Here is a 15,010-nt window from a genome sequence, read left to right as displayed (position 1 = left end):
ATGCGATCACTGATGTTAATTTGATGTTCTAATTAGAGCCTTATAACATGTGAAATATGAAGGTATACTACTGAAGTTACTAAGCGATCCACTGATGTTCTAATTAGAGCCTTATAACATGTGAAATATGAAGGTATACTACTGAAGTTACTATGCGATCACTGATGTTAATTTGATGTTCTAATTAGCCTTATAATATGTGAATTATGAAGGTATACTACTGAAGTTACTAAGCGATCACTGATGTTAATTTGATGTTCTAATTAGCCTTATAATATGTGAATTATGAAGGTATACTACTGAAGTTACTAAGAGATCCACTGATGTAAATTTCGTGATCATAGCAAAAATTAGCTCAATTGCATTATAATAAATTACGTTTACATAAACTTCAAAAGGAACACTTTTTTTTTTACTTTTTAGTTAGAAATACAATGTTGAAATTTGAAACTGCTTTCAGTCAGCGACTGAAAAATTAGATCTTAGAGGCCCATTCTGCTCTTTGAAATGTAATCTACTTTCTTAGAGTAAAATATACATGGCGTCAATACTTTAGTTCTCACGCCTTCTATTACACTGACGTTAAATCAAAATTTCTGCACGTCATTTGTGTCGGAACATTTTCTGCACCAACTAGTTCGATGAAATGGGTTTAATAAACCGTTTTGGACTAAAATGTGTTTCACTTCTGAGCAATTAACATTTTAATAGATGGTTTAAACGCTAGGGCAACAGTACCTATTATAATTTACGTTATTCGCCACATCATTATTTAATGGACACGTTGATGATTACCGTATTTAGCTTCCAGTTCATCGTAAGTCATCAGGTTTCCCAGAATCATTTACATACTTTCTAATTTACTCAGTACTCTGGTTCTATCTGCAATACACGTAATAAAACTGATGAGTGTAACCTTTGTGAAGAACAACTCTTTAACGTATTTAAGATGTATTCTGGTGTTATTTTTTGGAACCTTTAGAATACTAATTAGATTCAAACATTTTTATGATATTTTAACGCACTGTCATGTGAATGTAAAGGCAGGGATAAACTATTCCTTCGACTGGAGTTAGAAACGCACACATGTGCTTTTTGACATTTTTTATATCATTCTCATTCCTAAAATACGTATACTGGGTGGAAACATTAACACCTGTTATGCTTCTTAACAACCCGTTAGTTGGGAAAACGCTAACTGGCGTATTTTGGATGTAATTACCCATAGCCTTAGCAATTTATTTAAGATTATTGATTGATACACTGTGCAGATTTGGGCTTGAACAAAAACAGTCTGTTGCGCTCAAATTTTCATGCATTGCTGATGAGCCCAACTATGTCCGTATAAATCACATTTTGTAGTTGTATTGCAAAGACACACTGTTTCTTATACGTAGTTATTGAGCGAAGAGAATATGATAAATGTGGAAGTTATGAAAGACGACCAGAAAGTGTTTTACTTTAATACTTTTAATAAGTTACATTCTGTATAACTTGTCAGGTGTTCATGTTAAACATAGTAAGATTGTATTAGTTACAATAACACCTCGACCAGTAGGTGTTTTACTCTAATACTTTTAATAAGTTACATTCTGTATAACGTTTCAGGTGTTCATGTTAAACATAGTGATATTGTATTAGTTACTTGGTGTTACAATAACACCTCGACCAGTAGGTGTTTTACTCTAATACTTTTAATAAGTTACATTCTGTATAACTTGTCAGGTGTTCATGTTAAACATAGTAATATTGTATTAGTTACTTGGTGTTACAATAACACCTCGAAAGGTGGTGCTATTAGTAAAATAATAAAAACATTAAAACGTGTAAGTGGTACTTTCTAGAGAACTCTATAATCCATTCGTTGTAATCTAGTTTCCCTCGAACTTTCTTATTCATTCTGTTCTCCTCTAATTCTCCAAGAAAATCAAACTTTCTCACTCATGAACTATCTTCGAATTTCTAACAATAATTTAATCTAAAGATATATTATTGTACTTTTCCACGATTACTGACTTTTCTAATCCACACACTGCTTTCTAGCTCTTCGATATAACTTCACTTTCTAACTTATATACTGTCTTCTAGTTCCCTACGATAACTTGCTTTCTAATCTATACACTGTCTCTGTTCCTCACGGTAGTCTTACTTACTAACTAAAACACTGTCTTCTAGTTCCACACAGTAATTTAACTATGTTAATCCATACACTGTCTTCTAGTTACACACAGTAATTTAACTTTATTAATACAAGCACTATCTTCTACTTTCACACAGTAATTTAACTTTATTAATACATGCATTGTTTTCTAGTTACTCACAGTAATTTAACTTTATTAATACATGCACTGTCTTTTAGCTTCACACACTAATTTAACTTTATTAATACATGCACTATCTTCTAGTTTCACACAGTAATTTAACTTTATTAATCCATGCACTATCTTCTACTTTCACACAGTAATTTAACTTTATTAATACATGCACTGTCTTCTAGTTCCACACAGTAATTTAACTTTATTAATACATGCAATGTCTTCTAGTTCCACATAGTAATTTAACTTTATTAATATATGCACTGTCTTCTAGTTCCATGCAATAACTTAATTTTTAATCTATGCATTGTCTTCGATATTTTTACTATCTGATTTCATGAAGAGATTTATATTCAAGTGAAAACAGTTTGATGTTACGCGATCGGTGTCAGGGTTATCAGATCTAATTTTTGACATTAAATTAACAATATTTTCATGGTTCTTGTAAAGTTATTATTATTTTTTTTACAAAGCTACGCTCCTGGTTTCTACTTACTAGGTTTAATAACATAATTTACCATTGCAGAAGACACCAGTTTACCATATGACATATGTGTTATTATGACTAATAATTCCCAGAAAATACGCGTTCTTTAACGAACTTTAGATATAATTTTGGGCTTTCCTGTAAACTGTCTAATACTGGATGAAGTTAAAGAAACAAAATTGGACACTTTTATCACTTAAAGTTTGGCATCTCGTTCAAATTACTTGCACGTATTTTACTTCAAAGTAAAAACGTTAAAGTAAACTAATTAATTTCGTTGATTTATAAGGTTGTGCATATTTTCCAGTGAAAAGCTACACAATGCGCTATCTTCGCTCTATCTACCGTGGGGAATCGAATCCCATATTTTAGCATAGTGAGTCCCTAAGTTCACCGTTGACCCACCGGGAGGGAAATTAATTTAAAGTTTCATTAACTTGTTAGTGAATAAGTACATAAACAAGAAGCGGAGAGTTATTTTTCGACCATGGCAGTTTGTTTTAAGGCTATTTCTTCATTACCATCAATCAGATGGCAACAATAATAGACTAGTTCTATAGTTTGTTTGTTTGAAATTAAGCACAAAGGTACACAATGGGCTATCTATGCTCTGCCCACCATGGGTATCGAAACCTGAATTGTAGCATTGTAAGTCCGCAGACATACCGCTGTGCCACTGGGGAGGGGGGCTAGTTCTATAGAAGTGGCTTGAGCGAGAGAAAGGTATCGCGATGTTTCTCTTACAGGACCGCGTTCAAGGTTACCTCTAATTCTGGACTTTCCATTACAATGACACAAGTGACCAGTTTTGTAAATACTCAAGTAACAATAGACCACATAAATGTTAACCTTTAGGTATATAATGATATAAAAAATGCAGGTTATTTAAACACTAACGTTTTAGGCTAGTTACTTTTTTTTTAAGTAAATGATGCACATTTTGGTGATTAATTTTCGCCCAATCACGAAAATCGAATTTTCTTTTTTTTTTATTCAGTCTTAAGATACTTATTAGCACGGACCAGAAAGGTACCATGAAATCTCCCTGACATGACTGCGTAATGATTGCTTCTAACAACAATAATCCTAATATTTATTTTAGATCTAAATAAACAGTTTTTTTTTCTTTCATACACATACACACATATATATATATAAATATTTATATATATTTCTTGCCTATTTTCACCTTTGACAGGTCTCTGAAATTATTGAATTTAAAACATTCAGAATGTAAAAAGGTCTATTCTGTGACCTGCCCCCTAGTGGTTGATCATTTGTCAACTTATCAGGTCAAAACGTGTATTATGGAAGTTTAGCAGCAAAACTCCCATATAATAACTAACGTACTTGTTTATATCGAGTTCTCCATTAAAACTGATAACAAATCAAGACAATGTTGTAAACACTGTAAACTGTTTTCATAGGGTTATGAGGTTACGTTAAAACAAAGTAAAATATTGTATTTAGCTAGAGGTTAACAATAACAAAAATACTTCATTGTATGGCTAATTGATGTTAGGTTTTACTTTTTTGTGTGTATCACATACAATATGTACATATCAATAAAAAATAAACACATGAATATAAAGAAGTTTCCACGAAGCTTAATCAGTTTATTTGTAGAAAAGTCCTTAATAACTGTGAACAAAAGTTTCTATATATATTAATAAATATCAATAAATAAAACACTAAACGGCGAAATTGATATTAGAAATCTATCTCAATCATCATTTTGTATTAACGTATATCTGAAATCAACAACTTATTGAACATAACACAAAAACTAAATATCCTGGAATGCTATTGTATCTTTATCACAAACAAACAATAACATATGTACTAAAAATTTCAGTTAATGATAATATTAATCCTATATAAATAAAGTATAATTCAATGAATATAACTCAGTTTGTCTATGAACATTAGTTGGTAACTAATCTTTTAATTTTGTTAAACTCTGCAATTGTATTTATATTCCATAACTCTTTGGAGAGTTGGTTCATTACATATGGTATTTTATACTCTGTATTTACATTCCATAACTCTTTGGGGAGTTGGTTCATTACATATGGTATTTTATACTCCTTTACTATTGTTCCATAGTTGTTATTGTAATTTGGAATTCTCTAATACATATTTTCTAATGCTCTAGTACCATACATATGATTTTTTAGTACTTTCTGATTTAAACTATAATAGAAATTCAAAATTATTATGTATTTATAAAGTTCATTTACATAAAATAACCGATTTCTTATAATTCCATTTGTTAACGTAACATCTGCATTAAGTTCGTCGTTTTTATTTAAGATTATCATCTTAAACATTCTCTTTGAATTATATTTATTTTTTAGGTGAATGTTACTTGTTGAACCATATATTGTCAATCCACAACGTATAACAGATTCTACTAAAGATACATAAATTATAATTTCTATTTGAAAGAGATTTTCGTTGTACAAAACTTGAAGATAGCTTTGATATACGGAAACATCTGTTAGCTGAGTTCTTGCACAAATATTAAAATACAACGTTCATAAATGGAAACATCGGCTTATATAGATATTTAGATCTTGAAAGTCGAGTTGTTCAAAACTCAAAAATAGCGTTGATAACTGGACCATTGTTGTTGGTGTTTGTTATTAAGCACAAAGCTACACAAAGGGCTATCTATGCTCTGCCAACCACGGGTATCGAAACCCGGTTTCTAGTAGTATAAGTCCGCAGGCATACTGCTAATAACTGGACCAATTGTTGGTTGAGATGTTGCAAAAGAAATATCTGCTGAAGCGTTTCGCTAGACACTAATCATAGCAGAAACGTCTGGAAAATGATATATTTCTTATATTTTTCCTTGATCATAAACTAAATTTAATAGGCATGTTATAACATTTGCTAATACATGGTTTTATGTATATTAATTGCACATCATTAAGACATGATAATTTCCAAACAGAGAGCGCTAGCGTTAACATATTCTTTAATTCAGGCGAGTACAGTATTTTATTTGCTTACAGGTTGAAAAAGTTGGCTTGTTTCTCGTTTAGCACAAAGCTTCACAATGAGCTATCTGTGCCGTGTCCTCCGCGAGTACCGAAACCCGATTCTTATCGTTATAAGCCCTCAGACTTACCGCTGAGCAGACATCAGAATACATATATATGGTCTCAGTTTTTACAAACTCCTTAAAACTTTACAAATATCCAATATCTATCACGATAAGATAAAAAACAGTCTCTACTTGACATTTCGTGATCCTCTTTAAAATAATAAAAAGAAAATAATTCAGTAACACAAGAAATTAAATGAAGCGTCATACGATACAGCTTTCAACAGAAGCACGCCTCGTTTTGGGGGTTGAGGATTTTCAGACTATTGATCAGAACAGATGCTTCGCTCGTACCTTTAGAGAAGCAGAAATACTTATGTTCAACATGAAGGACGTTATATGCTCGCTTCGTGGTTTCTGACCACGTCCCAAAGCCCATTTAAAATATGATCTCGATATTTCCATTGAATTTCCTTTAGAAAAGGATCTCGTAAAACTGTCTCTTACTTTCATAGCTAGCTCTGCAGTCTGAAACTACACAAAAGAATAACTTTATACTTCGTACAACAAAGAATCGATTAGATGTGCTACACAAAGAATACGGTGCTTAGAAATAACTTATGGTTCCTGATGAACTTGTGATTATGTTTTATCAAATACTCTTGAACATACAAAGAAAAATAGAGTTTTCTTATTTTATACGAAAAGATCAAGATCTCGTTGATTTTTATTGTATTTTTAAAGATGTAACGACTTTAGTTGTTAAAAAGTAACTTTTTTTTTGATAAAGGAAATGGGAAAAAATTCATAAGTTATTTATCTGAATTAAAATTTCATCGCTTTTTATTTACGTAACAAACTACTCTTGTTAGCAGTGCACAAAAAACACATCATTTGCGAATAACGAGTTCACAGTTTTAAATGACTAATTAAACAGTCAACATACTGTTGTATCGTATTATACTGTTTGGCGAGTTTTTTTATTATTTGGTAAAAAATAATGTGAAGTCTAGTCTAGGTAACGATGTTGAATTAATTCATTTCTTCTTTCACGTTTGTTACAGGCGACATTTACTTGTAGGCCTAACTTCCCAAACAGGTTTGAACGGAAATTCTGAGGTTAATGATATGCCTAAGTGACAAATAAACTTACTGTTAATGCTAAATTAGTTCTCGCCAATCGATAAACAACAAACTCGCTAACTAATTCACTGCTGATTTTACTAACTGAACAACAGAACTGAATAACTCACTGACTGGCACTGAACTGATTCAATCATTGACTCACTATTATTTATATTGTGCTTTTGTTTCTATTGAGAACGAGAAATTTCTAGATCATTACCTCATCATCATGTAATGGCATGTTTATTCTAACAAACAAACATCTAAATTGAAATATTAAAGAAATATATAGCTTCTGACAATACAACCGTTTAATGTGACTTTCATGTTGTGTTAATTACTTACCCGTGAAAGTGTGTTAAGTTCATGAAGTTTTACACGGGAGTAAAACTCCGAAGTTCGTGATACATGGAATTTTTCAATCCAAAGATGTGGTGTGATGCAATTTCACAATAATAATGTCACGCTTTGTTTATAGATTTATCCTTCATGATGTAGCACAGATGGCAAAAATATCACATACATTTCATGTTACCAACTACTTTCCAATATGCTTCAAAAACAAACGTTATCCAACCTCTCAGCTTATTGATGCATTAAATACTTCTAACTTGTGTTTATTGTCCTAATGAATGCTGCTGTTAAGAGATAAAATAAGAAAGGAATGTTAGGTTATTATAACAATTTTCAATCGATTTAAAATACTAAAGAAAGTGTTATAGACTGAATATAAAAACCACGTAGCTGCGTGTGTTTAAAGAAGTTACGTGTTTAACGCGTTGGAATTTTCCTATGCAGAGTTTATATTAATTACTGAACCACACCACGTAATTTTCCTATGTAGAGTCTATATAAATTACTGAACCATACCACGTAACTTTCCTATGTGAAGTCTATATAAATTACTGAACCATACCATGTAACTTTCCTATGTAGAGTCTATATAAATTACTGAACCACACTACGTAATTTTCCTGTGCAGAGCCTATATAAATTACTGAACCACACCACGTAACTTTCCTATTTAGAGTCTATATAAATTACTGAACCACACTACGTAATTTTCCTGTGCAGAGCCTATATAAATTACTGAACCACACCACGTAACTTTCCTATGTAGAGTCTATATTAATTACTGAACCACACCACGTAATTTTCCTGTGCAGAGCCTATATAAATTACTGAACCATACCACGTAACTTTCCTATGTAGAGTATATATTAATCACTGAACCACACCACGTAATTTTCCTGTGCAGAGCCTATATAAATTACTGAACCACACCACGTAATTTTCCTGTGCAGAGCCTATATAAATTACTGAACCATACCACGTAACTTTCCTATGTAGAGTATATATTAATCACTGAACCACACCGCGTAATTTTCCTGTGCAGAGCCTACATAAATTACTGAACCATACCAAGTAATTTTCATATGCGGAGTCTATACTAATTGCTCGAACACACTCGGTAATTTCCCTATGCAAGGTCTACATCAATTACTGTACCACATCACGTAATTTTCCTATGCAGAGCCTATGTTAGTTACGGGCTAATCATAAAATGGATATAGATTTTAAAATCTACAGACAAAGTTTGAAAGAACTGTGTCACTTCAGTATCTAACCATATAAAATACTAAGTGGAGACCATGTCCATAAACGCTTATTAACTTTAAACAAAAAAACAACAACAACTATATATTGCTGTAATAAGCTCACATTGCTCCAAATAATTTGAAAGTTTTAAATATGCACATAATTAAAAAAAATCTAGTGTGAGAAATTGGCTCAACTGTTAACACACGCGATAAACACGACAAAAAAAAAGCAAATGATAAAAAAAATGAGCATAATACATTGTTCATTATTATAGAAAACTCATTTTGATTCTCCGTTCTTGTTATTTGTAAAATTAAGTAATCTCGCTTCCCCTTTTTACTTTGTCAATATTTTCACATATCTAAGTGAAAACTATAGTGTAGAAAAACCTTTTATATCCTTCTTCTCAAAGTTGAAAACACTATTTCGCTTTAACAAGTTGTTGAAACCAAAATAATAAAATATGAACCTTAAAGTTGTGAATAATGTCTACGGAATTATAACTCGGATATGTGTGTGTGTGTGATGACTAACATATAAATATATTAGCATCCTGAACCAGTGAAATTAGTGTACATATTTCATAAGATAACAATGTAGTAAAACAATTATCTTAGGTTACAAAGTACATCACGTAAAGTGTATGCCACATGATAGGAATGTAACAAATGAAGATATAAATACTGCAACATCACGTAAAGTGTATGCCACATGATAGGAATGTAACAAATGAAGATATAAATACTGCAACATCACGTAAAGTGTATGCCACAGGACAGGAATGTAAAAAATGAAGAGATAAATACTGTAACATCACGTAATGTGTATGCCACATGATAGGAATGTAACAAATGAAGATATAAATGTTGCAACATCACGTAAAGTGTATGCCACACGACAGGAATGTAACCAATGAAAAGATAAGTAATGCAACATAACGTAAAGTGTATGCTACATGATAGGAATGTAACAAATGAAGAGATAAATACTGCAACATAACGTAAAGTGTATGCTACATGATAGGAATGTAACAAATGAAGAGATAAATACTGCAACATCACGTGAAGTGTATGCCACATGATAGGAATGTAACAAATGAAAAGATAAATACTGCAACATCACGTGAAGTGTATGCCACATGATAGGAATGTAACAAATGAAGAGATAAGTACTGAAACATCACGTAAAGTGTATGATACATGATAGGAATGTAACAAATGAAAAGATAAATACTGCAACATCACGTGAAGTGTATGCCACATGATAGGAATGTAACAAATGAAGAGATAAGTACTGAAACATCACGTAAAGTGTATGATACATGATAGGAATGTAACAAATGAAGAGATAAATACTGCAACATCACGTAATGTGTATGCCACATGATAAGAATGTAACAAATGAAGATATAAATGCTGCAACATCACTTAAAGTGTATGCCACACGACAGGAATGTAACAAATGAAAAGATAAGTACTGCAACATCACGTAAAGTGTATGCCACATGATAGGAATGTAACCAATGAAAAGATAAGTACTGAAACATCACGTGAAGTGTATGCCACATGATAGGAATGTAACAAATGAAGAGATAAGTACTGAAACATCACGTAAAGTGTATGATACATGATACGAATGTAACAAATGAAGAGATAAATGTGTTGTGATCAGCACATTATTAATATTATACAAAACGTAATCAAATTGCAAGTCACGTAACAAGTATAACGAAAAAAAAAAGTCATGAATATTGTCAATTGGTGTTCTTAATTTATTTTTTAATTGTTGTCTTACGTGGTTAACAGTGTAGTTCAAACAAACTGATTCAGCTTTTGGCCATTTTACATAGCTAACCCTGATCATTTTGAATCGATGATCACGATATACACACTGATGGCATATTTTAAAATCACTTAGGTTTTGTTGTTGTTTTTGTTATTTGACAGTGCTGCCTAAAGATTTTATACAAGAATCCAATTTAAATTTTACCCTCTAGTAGATTACATTATGATCACAAGGCGGCGCCACCTTTTAGATTTAGACTTTAAGAACGTTTATAAAAAACATTAAACAAAAAAGTAAGAGGAATATAAAATAGGGAAAAATATAGCTGTTGAATAAAGTCATTTTATAAACGTAATATTAATGAAAAAATTAATTCAAAACTCTTCAATAAGAAAATTAAACCAAACATGTTCTCTGTTTGATGTATACACCAACTCCAACTCTTTACGAAGGGGTGGATTCTGTAGTAGAGTTCTGGAGTTCGAAGTTGACGATCCAAATGAGAATTTGTGCGATACCTTAAAATGTTTACCATACTTTAAGCTATGCGTACGCATGAGTGACAGTCAATTCCTTCGTGAAGCTTGCAGGATGCTACCTACCGTCTGCTTTACCCTCTGGTCAGTATTCCAAAATCTTGGAATTCGTAATACTTGTAATTAAACGGGTTAGAGGGCCTGAGCCTTGGAGCCAATATTTGTAAGCAACATACGTTATATATAAATACCTCCCAAACTTCCAATGACGAAGAAGTCTGCGTAAAAAAAGTTAGGTTTACGATATTTTTAACCTCCATTCGTAACCATCACAATTTGTTTCAAACCAAGTGCGTTTATCAGACAAACTTACTATATTTAATGATATACTGTGCAACTGACATAACCGAAAAGACACGCGCAGCTTCCTTATGATAAATTGAAGTGAAACGCGAAAATAATCAAACTCTACACACCAAGTTCGTACAAAAACAAGTGTTGTACAGCTGGAAAACCTACGTTTATACTGTTCATGCAGATGTAACTCGTTCGACACAAGGAGCTCAGGGTCCAGGATATTATTCCTCCTATAATTCATCGTCTGTTCATTATTTAACAATAGATCTGAAAAGGTTACCATCATCATCATCATCAGGGAGAGAAATTCAGACTCGAGTTGCTTTGACTCCAAGCAAAATTCTGAAAAGGTGATATGTTTGAAGAGTAACAACAGACGAAAAGGTGATATGTTTACGAACGTTATTAGTTTGAAGAGTTACAAGAGACGAAAAGGTGATATGTTTACGAACGTTATTAGTTTGAAGAGTTACAAGAGACGAAAAGGTGATATGTTTACGAACGTTATTAGTTTGAAGAGTTACAAGAGACGAAAAGGTGATATGTTTACGAACTTTATTAGTTTGAAGAGTAACAACAGACGAAAAGGTGATATGTTTACGAACTTTATTAGTTTGAAGAGTTACAACAGGCGAAAAGGTGATATGTTTACGAACGTTATTAGTTTGAAGAGTTACAAGAGACGAAAAGGTGATATGTTTACGAACGTTATTAGTTTGAAGAGTTACAACAGGCGAAAAGGTGATATGTTTACGAACGTTATTAGTTTGAAGAGTTACAACAGGCGAAAAGGTGATATGTTTACGAACGTTATTAGTTTGAAGAGTAACAACAGACGAAAAGGTGATATGTTTACGAACGTTATTAGTTTGAAGAGTTACAAGAGACGAAAAGGTGATATGTTTACGAACGTTATTAGTTTGAAGAGTTACAACAGGCGAAAAGGTGATATGTTTACGAACGTTATTAGTTTGAAGAGTTACAACAGATGAAAAGATGATATGTTTACGAACGTTATTAGTTTGAAAAGTTACAACAGACGAACTCTCAAGGAAAGTGTGGATCAGTATATTTCACGACGTGTGTATCAAAATATATATCCATTAGAAATTATGAAACAATGCACGAGGTTGTATAACGGGTTTTTCGTTTTTAAATCTTTGATTGTAAGCTCATTTGAGTTGTAGAATTTACTTAAGTAGATTACATAACTGTTTGTGTTTATACTGTTCAGTTACTGAGTAAAAAAACAAAAAAAAACGCTTCCCAGTGGCTCAGTGGTATAGTTAGTCACATTGGAGGGGAATCGAACCACATATTTTAGCGTTGTAAGTTCGTAGACTTACCATTCGATTGAGGGACGGCTTAGCGATATGTCTGAAGGCTTATTACGCTAAGAATCGAGGTTTCGATACCCGTAGTGGGCACAGCATAGATAGCTAATTGTGTAGCTTTACGATTAACAACAAACAAACAAATGTAAACAAATAATAATAGTCCAAATTCATACAAAAGTTGTGATCTTCAAAAACGATTATCAATACTGTACCGACATTATTCGTACGGTAATAGTAATACAGTTATAAAGTGTCAAATGTTTGGCAAAAGTGCTGATTACTGTTTGATATAGTCTTGAAACAATTAAATATAAAACTGCAGGGGGTTCAGTGTACGGCGTCGTTTACTGTCCCCTGTTGAAACACACTGAAACTAACTGTCCACCGAGTTTGATAATTGAAACTTACAATGTGCAATTACAAGGGTGACAGAGGTTATGTTTTCACCCCTATATGTGTGTGTTTGTCAACAGGATTTCTCCAAAACGGGTGAATGGATTTGGAAAAAAGCTGGTATACATTTGGACTATGACTCAACTTAGAAGTGATTAGTTTTGGAGTGTCAAGGTCAGAGCAATGTCACGAAAAAAAAATTCCTATATGTTAACATGGTGACCAATTTTTTACGTTATTTTTCCCTCTATAACTCAGCCAAAAATGATCGGATTTTGATTAGATTTTGTGGACTTATGTAGAATATTATTCCTCATTGTTCTGCCGTAGACGACGACAGACATACGAACACATTTTCGTATTTTGTTAGAGCCGAATATGATCAACGCTGCGTGGCGAAGGTACGCGCCCCACTGAGTGCCCCTCTAGTTTAATTGATGCGAACACGTAGATTTTCCTTTAACGATACTTCTCTGGAATAGTTTCAATTAAATGTCTTTGTCCCATACGCTTCTTGTTATGAGAATTTTAACAAAGTACTTTTCTGATAACACGCCATTTTTTTCCTATCCAATCATTTAATATTTTTGGTGTTAACCATAACTTCACAGTGTGTGTGTTGAATATTTACTAATGAGATTCTGAATCATTAAATTAGAGCTTCATCAGGATTATCTTACTTTAGCTATTACAAATAAATAAAAAAGTTTGACACTGCAAAATAATGTTTTTTGTTGGGTTTTTTTAAAAACAAACAGTCCATACCTTGTACGCCGTACACCTGTTTATGGCAATCTTTTAAAACGTAAAGACGCACTAGATTAGGGGCAACATCGTGTTTGATATTACGTACTTGGTCGATCTGTGTAACAACGTTCGAATCAACAAGTTGTTACAAAAGTTTCTACTCCTTGTTTAGTCAGTTACTCAGCCGTTTAGATCGGAACCTCGTACTTTGACAAACCCACATAATGCTCTGTTATCTACAGTACTTAATATAAAGCATTATCATCTGAATTGTCTTTCTAGCACAACGTAAAACTGTATAGATGTCAAGTGTGGTCGTTTTTTCTCATCTAAATTAAAACTTTGAATAATATATATAGAAAACAACAACAACTCAAACTTACCTTTTCTGATATTACTTATGCTGAGCGTATCAGGAAGTTACTCTTTCAAATGTAGAGCTAATTCAAGAACAGCGTTGGCTTTCAGGCAGAGTTTTCCTAGCGGTAGCATGCCAGCTGTGGCTCGAACACCAACTAGCTGGGTCAACTAAGCGCGCCTGCTGCCTATCCCCGCCTAGCGGTCTCTAACGAAACCATTGCAACTTCAGCTCATCAAAACATGCCTTGTATCAAGCAGCACAGCTGCAATTGAGGGACTAAAAAAACAAAGAAATATACCAGTACTTGTCGCAACTCGTCAACGCAACTGCCATACAAATGTGTCACGTGTACATACACAGTTATTGTGAGATAGTTGGCCTTCATCCTTAGATCAACCTAAAGAATATTCAACTTATACGTAAACAGACAATTCAAATATCACTCTCGAAAACACCTACGAGTTTTCACCTATCTGATGAAATTGGTTTTTGCACTGGAAACAAATACAATTTTCTATATCGAATGATTATCTGTTGAACGTTTTAAGTAACATTAAAAGTTTTAGTTTATCTCCATTATAAGTGGAATATATTTATTCTTGAACATTTTTAACTACTACCGGTATCCTACAGAGCAGTAGAAATTTAAGATAAACCATATGTTAGAATGTTTTTATAAAGCTTTAATAATGGAATACATTAGTTTAGAGAATTGAAACGACATCTTATGCCTACATAAGTGATTTCAAAGTTCAGACAGAGCCATCTATATTTTTGCACTTTTAACTAAAGGGAGAGCTGCAGTATCGGCTGTAACAAGGACTTGGCTCTTTTATTTGTTTGTTTGAAGTTAAGCACAAAGCTACATAATGGGCTATCTGTGCTCTAACCACCACGGGTATCAAAACCCGGTTTCTAGCGTTGTAAGTCCGCGGACATCCCGCTGTGCCACTGGGGTGTGGGCTCGCTTTTT

At 32.8% G+C, this 15,010-nt stretch overlaps 1 protein-coding gene across 1 annotated transcript in view; it reads right to left on the bottom strand.

Annotated features, from left to right (window-relative positions):
• Window positions 1–14,138, bottom strand: part of LOC111087135 (fibropellin-1-like) — a 76,255-nt gene extending 62,117 nt beyond the window's left edge. The window contains exon 1 of the mRNA XM_022392720.1: window positions 14,060–14,138. The gene's annotated coding sequence lies outside the window, so the exon portion shown is untranslated. The remainder of the gene's footprint in view (window positions 1–14,059) is intronic.
• Window positions 14,139–15,010: the final 872 nt, after the last annotated feature.

Source organism: Limulus polyphemus, unplaced genomic scaffold, assembly GCF_000517525.1.
Source record: "Limulus polyphemus unplaced genomic scaffold, Limulus_polyphemus-2.1.2 Scaffold1779, whole genome shotgun sequence".
Taxonomy (NCBI): Eukaryota; Metazoa; Arthropoda; class Merostomata; order Xiphosura; family Limulidae; genus Limulus; species Limulus polyphemus.
Note: the sequence above shows the minus strand (reverse complement) of the source record. Positions and strands in the feature narration are given on the sequence as shown.